Raw genomic sequence first — 7,511 nt, 5'->3', positions numbered from 1 at the left:
AGCCAGACTAGGTCTATCTGTACTCATTCATCAAATGCTTCTGGGTTTTGCACTTGAACTGCTCCACTGTTCCTCTATTCAGGCATAAAATTACTTCAATTAGTCATTCTGCCAAAATTAATCAACATCCACACTTTTTACTAGAAGAAGATCTTGTGGACTTTGGAAATTTGGAGGATTTGGGCTGCTTTTTGGTATCCTACAAGTACGACAATGGCAAAAGACAGATTCAAAGATTTTCTAGGAGCTAAGCAGAAATTAGGAGCTGTGAGCTACTCCCTTATCACATGTACTCTCTAAGCTTGAACCTACCTTCCCTTGGACATTTCTGATGATTCTTGCATCAATTGTTCTTCAGATATTTCCTAAGGAAAACAAAAACTTTCAGGGTAATTCAAGTAGTCAAGCCAACAAATCAACACATTCTCAAGCACCTGTTCTGTACCAGGCACTGTGATAAATTCTGGGGATTCAACAAAAGCTCAAAATTCAGCACTGTCCTCAAGTAGCTTACACTCTATTAATAGATGTTTAACTCTTTCTTTGATCTCTTTTGGGTATAAGCTTTTTGCAGTAGTCCAAAGTGGAGGTGATTGACTCCTGAACTAGTACGGTGGCTAGATGAGTGGAGAGAAGACATATCTAAGAGAAGTTATGGAGATAGGAATGACAAGATATGTTATTGGACTGCATATGTAAAGTTGAGAGTTAGGAGTTGAGGAAGACACCAAGGTTGAAAACTTGAGTGTCTAAGAAGATAGTGGAACCCTCAATAGTAATAGGGAAGTTGGGAAGAGGCTTGAGTTTACAGAGAAGTATAATGAATTTCATTTAGTGCATAATGAGTCTGAGATGCTTAGTCATTCAGTTTAAAATGTTGAATATCAGTTGATGGACTAACTCAGAAGACACTACAGGGCTATAGAGAGAGTTTTGGGAGTCATATCTGCCTAGAGATGACAACTGAACCTATTGGGACTGATGAACTCATCAAATGACAGAAAAATATGGAGAGCAAAGAGAAGAGAGCCCAGATCTTTGTGTCCACAATCAGTAAATATCACACAAATGACAATCTAGTAAGGAAGCAGAGCAACCAGATAGATTAGAGCAGAAGCAAGAGAGATCCTTGCCATAAAGACCTAGGCAGGAGAGAACATTTAAGAGGAAAGGATGGTCCAAACTGATAAAGAGTGCAGAGATATCTAGATGACCAATATAAAGGCCAATAGATTTGGAACTTGGAGGAATGATAACTTTGGAGAGGGCACTTCCTATTGATTATGGTTAGAAGTCAAATCACAAAAGGTTGAGAAGAGAGGAAGAAAAAAAGAAGTGAAGACACTGAAAATAGTTTTTTCAAATAGTTTTTTTCTGAGAAAGAGATAATGGAAGATAGCTGTTGGGGATGGAAGGATCTACTGAAGGTTGTTTCTTTTTTTAAGTATGGAGGAAGCATGAACATATTTATAGGCAACAAGAAAGATATTTGTAGGTATAACAACATAAAGATTTAAGAAACAGAGGGGATTCATAATGGAGGCAATTTGTTGGAATTGACAAGGATCATGGAGACAAAGAAGAGTCATCTCCTCAGACACTGAGATGAGAAAATAAAATGTAATGATGTCAAAGGTCATTAAATGAGAAGGAGGGGAGAAATGGGCTAATGTAAAGTATGAGGTGAAGTCCTTGCCTAAGGGGGTATGGATTTTTGGAATAGCATGCTGGAATGGAGAATCACTCAGGGAAGGTAAAAGGATCACTCTGCAGCAGTGAGGGATGGAGAATCACTTAGGGAAGGTAAAGAGACTTCAGCAGTGAGGGCTCAGGTGAAATTAGCTAAGATAAATTTGTAGTGAGCCTGGTCAAAATAGTTGTGTGATATTGTCCAATTCCATCAGAAATGTGTGACTAGGATGAAGGAATTAGTTAGTAGGAGAAATCCATGGTCCAGTAGAAATTGAGTGACAATAAGAAAGGGTACAAGGGGTTTGAAAGTAAAGGAAAGTGAGAACTGAACTGGTGCACTAAAGGGCTGAGATTGGGAAAGGAGGAGAGAGTATCATCACAGAGAGGGCAGCTTGGGAAAGTACTGAAATTGATGATCACCTGGGAAGATGAGAACAAGCTTAGGTTTTGGATCAGTGAGGCATGGGGAGAGGTGAGATGAACAAATATTTTTATTGACAAAATGATTTCAGGGTCATTGATCATGGAATTATAATAAATATTTATGATAGCTAGAATTTTTATAGTACCTACTATCTTCCAGTCACTGTGTTAAGCATTTTACAAATATTATCTCATGTGGTCCTCACAAAAACACTGGGAGGTAGATGCTATTATAATCCCTATTTTATATTTGAGGAAACTGAGACCAGCAGAAGTTAAGTAATTTGTCCAAGGTCACACAACTGGTAAGTGCCCAAGGTCACATTTGAACTCGGGTCTCCTTGACTCTAAGCCAAGTGTTATATTCACTGTAGTTGCCCCAGATATAATACTTGTGAGTGATGATGGCAAGGCCAAGAATGGTACCATCTCAGTGAGTAGATGAGGTAGAGGGGATGTCATGCAAATTGAGTAGATGGGAGATCTTGGATTTGAAAGTATTTGAAAGAACAGACATTTATGCTTAGCTTCCCTAATATGACAGCAGTACTCAGGGCAAAAAAAAAAGAAATCCTTTAGCTAGACACTGAACTCATTGTAAAAGGAAGGACAGTGTTCAGGGGTTTAATCAGTACAAAGGGTAGTACTTTTGGATAAAGTGAACTGTAAGGAGAAGTTGATAAGTTAATAGTGATAGAGAAGGAATCTGGTAGTGGCAATGGCAGGAAGAAGTGTTCCTCTTTCCCTTTTTAGATAAGTGAGTCATGAATCATTGAGAGCTTAGAGATCACGAAGTCCAGCCCCCTCATTTTGCAGATAAGAGAACTGAGCGAGGTCCAGAAGGGTTAAACAGCTGGCTCAGAGTGAGCCACTCAGTGAGTGTCCAAGGTAAGATTTGAACCAGGTCTTGCCGATTCTAAGCTCAGCTGTCTCTCCACTATGCCATGATGCCTCTCAGTGTTGGAACTGATGGCCAGAAATGGAGGATCAGTTGAGTAAACCAGTTCTGAGTGAGGGCCAGAAGATGGAAGGAACATGACAAGAAATGGTCTAAAATACAGAGGAATAAATTTATTTTAGATTAGGAACCCCAGAGAGGATCACTTGTTCTAGACAGGCAGCTGCTGACTCATTGGATAAAGAACTGATCTTAGAATCATGAAGACCTGAGTTCAATTTCATCCTAAAAGCTTGCTATGTGAACTTGGACAAGTCACTTATCCTGTTTTTCTGTTTCCTCAATGGTAAGATTACACCTACCTTATATGCTTGTTGTGAAGATTAAATGAAATAATATTTGTAAAAGTGCTTGGTCCATAAATGCATATTCTCTTCCTTGGAAGAGGCAGAAACACTTGGACCTGTCTGGTGATAATTTAAGGATGAGAAAGCAGACAACAGGGTTGGCAGTGAGGTCTGTTCTTCAGTTTTTAGGAATTCGATATTGCAAGGATTGGGGGAGAGAGGAGAAGGGAGGTCGCTCCTCAGTGAATTTGCAGAGTAAGAGGATGGCAGGGGCTCATCTTAGGAAGACAGGTTAGGTTAGGACAGTGTCAAATACTCAACAGGGTCTTTTGGTTCTTCACCTGGCCTTGTGGCCCTCTACACCACTTCCTTCTCAGCTACAATTCTGACTCCCATATACTTTCTCACTCTAGAATTTTCCTCATGCCTGGGGCCTTCTCACCCTAGAATATACTTCCATTATGATGATTTTCTTTCGCCATTGTGAAGTTTCTTCAAGGAACCTCTATTTTGGGAGGAGGCTTGACCCTTCTTCATTCCCCTCCCAGCTGTATTTTTGATAATGACATTAATGTATCTCAGGGTACCCTGTACTCTACCTCACGCAGATAGCTGCCTGGCGGTGATGAGAAACACCTCATTTTCTCAATCAGCTGGAAAAAGAACAAGATCCCTATGCAACCATTTGCAGATCATTTAACTAATGTAGAAGAGTTTTTAGTCCAACAATTTCTAGTTCAGTTAAATGCTTTCAGCACAAAAATGATACCACTTCAGTTTGTGTGCCAAGGGGATGGCCCAATCATTTTTTACTGAGCTCCCCTCTTTTACCCTCTCTCTTTTTTGCTTCTCTCCCTTCCATTTAAAAATAATAAGAGATTTCAATGTACTAAAAGAATAAAGACAAAAATAATAATATAAAATAGCATGATAATGAAATAATAACAATGAAATAATATCAATGAAGATGATGATAAGACATAATAATATTAATACCTCTGATATAAGAATTCAGATGTTGATTAGATACAAAAAGGGTCAGCTCAGATTCCTACTTTCTTTTCCGTATGCTGACCCCATCAAAATTATACTAACAGTTGCTTTTGTAGCTTTGACTTGGTCTTCATATGCATATTAATATCTTTGATAAATAAATGTGAATATCATGTATCATTCTAGGCTCCTTTACTAAATATATCCCTGAATGTGGCACTAAACTTTTAAAAGAATGAGTTTCAGTCCATCTATGGCCACCCCTTCCTCAAACCCTGCCAAAGACTTGGAGAAATCCCATCTGTTTTTGAAAGTCATCATGTGACCATAGATGCCCACAGTTTTTCTAACAACAAGGGAAAACATGACTCTCAGGGCTGTGTACACCAGTGATTAGTTACCATAAACAGAATTAGGCTTAATGGTAGGTTTTTTCGTTTGTTTTTCATGTTTTACTGGAAACACATAGTTAAAACTCAAAGACAATTTCTATCCTAACTCCCAGTTTTAAATACACTTTCAATTTTGGAAAAGAAAAAAAATGATCTGGCAATTCTCTGCTTGGGGGGAAAGTTATTTGAAGCATCAGAAGTTGGGATGCCCAAATGAATAGTTTGAGTGACTACCATGGATTTGACCTGCTGCTGTCACAACTATGGGGTGTGGAAGTTCAACAGCAAAAGGAAAAAAACATAATCTTGAAAGGCAGATACAATATTTTAACTAGAATAGGACAATTTGTCTAGGATGTTGAAAATTGGTGGACACTGATGGTCCTTATGTTCTTTCACTCACATAAAATAACTGACCTTAGCTCGTAGTCAGCAACACTAGTTAGGTGTTTGATTACAATAGGGACCCATGAGATTAGCTTCTGCAAAATGAGTTTCCTCTTTGCTAACCTTCCCCTGTCCTCAAATAAATTGTGGTAGAAATGGTGATCTGAAGATAAGTTTCTAGAGTGTGGGATTTGTGAAACTACCCTACATGTGAAACTTTGGCAAAGATATAGTTCCCTGGGCATCTCATATGGAAACGTCCCCATTACAGTTTTCTTTTATTTAATAATATTGAGGGCTTACATCTAGACTACTTATAGCATAAAACCAGTCTTCTGCCTCTTTGGGTCCCCACTGCATTTAACAGGTATTCTGTTTCCATTCATATTATAGTTGTCAGTTAAATTGACTGAAAAGAAGCCAAACAAGGGAATATTTTCAAGTTTATATAGAAAACACAATAGTTTCTGTATTTTTCATAAGTTCTCTCTTTAACAGATTGCCAATGAATGTAAAAAAGTATTGAAGTTGATAAAGTATTACAAATTGTATTAGACCATAACAATACAAAAAAATGTGTTCATTCTTACTGAGGCTATAGGTACCATACTGGTAAGGGCATTGATTTCTGTTACATGAAAGCTACTCTAATATTTGAGCCCATGAGTGGGAACCATTGATTAGAACCTCAGTAGGCTTAATGCATAGGAATCCACTGAGTTGAAGAGTTAAAGACAAAAGAAGATTTTTAAGTGTCTCCACCTCCTCCTAGGTCAGACCTCCCTGCTATGTGAAAGTTCTGAAAGATCCACTGGAGTATTCCAGGATATGTTTAAGCTGAAGGGAGTCAGTGAAACCTCTCAAGTCTGGATGTAGGAGAGACTGGGAATCAGACAACTACAAGAATGTGCTAGGACCAGAGCTCTTGGAATCCCTGCGAACAGACAGAATACTGTTGGCTACAGCGCAGAGAGATAAGATCTTAGGAAACTCATCTGGAACTTGCTATTTGTTAATTCTTGAAATGATTATTGAGGTTTTATTATTCATATCTTATCTTCATCAACAAAGATTTATTGTTACAGGTGCTAAGTGCTTTTTGGTAGAACCATGTCTGATCAATGTGAATACTTTCTCTAATAGTGTAGAATAGAGGTGTGGGACTTGTGCTTCACTCCTACAAAACTCTAAGAATTGTCCAAACCAAATTAAAAAGTAATTAGGAAATGTTTAACTAAATAGATAAAAATGCAATACAACATAAATAATGTTAAATTGTGATTTTCTAAGTCAATACACTGCCCACAGAGATACATTTCTATTTGAATTTACACCACGTGTATAGACTATAACCCATCTATAGATATCCCATAGAATTCATGTCTGTCTTTCTGCAAATCTTTTCTTTTTTTGGGGGGGAGGGGGAGTGGCAGGGGTGGGAGAGGCAATCGCGGTTAAGTGACTTGCCCATCCTCCCAAGCTATCTACAAATCTTTGATAAAAAAATTCATCCACAGTTATGGAGCCTTTTCCCTCCAGTTCTTTCAGAATTTCCCTGGTTGGAGCACAGCACTTGGGTTCACAACCAGTTAGACTTCGGGGAAAATGTGTTTCTGAGGAGCAAGAGTCCCAGCCTCCAACTTGGTCACTGGTCTTACAGAACAGGAAAAAGGGATTTATACTCAGCCTTGCATAAAAACAGAGCTCAAGGAAGTCAAAACACCCAAGGTAGCTGTGGCTGCTGTTTATATCTAAAATAGAGGTTTGTTTTAAAATGTCTTTGCTCTAGCAGAAAAAGGGAGACTGAGATGCCACTCCTGCTCTAATATCTTGCCTTTTAGGCCACATTTAATTTTGATTCTTCTGTGATTATAATGTACCATTATTTGTAGCCCTAAAGCCTAGAGTAGCCTATGGAAAGAATATTGGTGCTAAGCAATGTCTGGTTATTGTTTTTGTTTGTTTAATTTGTTTTGTTTTATTTTTGTATCCTGGAAGAGGTTGAAATCATTGAAAGCTCTGGACAATTTCCCAAATGGTATTCCACCCAATCTTCTCTTGAATTCTGGGCCCAGCTTATTGTCCACTTAGAGTGTTTATGTAGGAAAAAAAAGCACCTATGATCAACTAGCTCTCTCTCTCTCTCTCTCTCTCTCTCTCTCTCTCTCTCTCTCTCTCTCTCTCTCTTTCTCTTTCTCTCTCTCTGTGTCTCTCTGTGTCTCTCTGTCTCTGTCTCTCTCTGTCTCTCTGTCTCTCTCTCTGTCTCTGTCTCTGTCCCTGTCTGTCTCTGTCTCTGTCTCTGTCTCTCTGTCTCTCTCTCTGTCTCTCTCTCTGTCTCTCTCTCTCTCTGTCTCTCTCTCTCTCTCTCTCTCTCTCTCG

Source organism: Petaurus breviceps, unplaced genomic scaffold, assembly GCF_028583685.1.
Source record: "Petaurus breviceps papuanus isolate PSGF00001 unplaced genomic scaffold, PetGlider_PUasm1.0 689, whole genome shotgun sequence".
Classification (NCBI taxonomy): domain Eukaryota; kingdom Metazoa; phylum Chordata; class Mammalia; order Diprotodontia; family Petauridae; genus Petaurus; species Petaurus breviceps.
The sequence above is the reverse complement of the archived record's forward strand: the minus strand, read 5'-3'. Positions refer to the sequence as shown.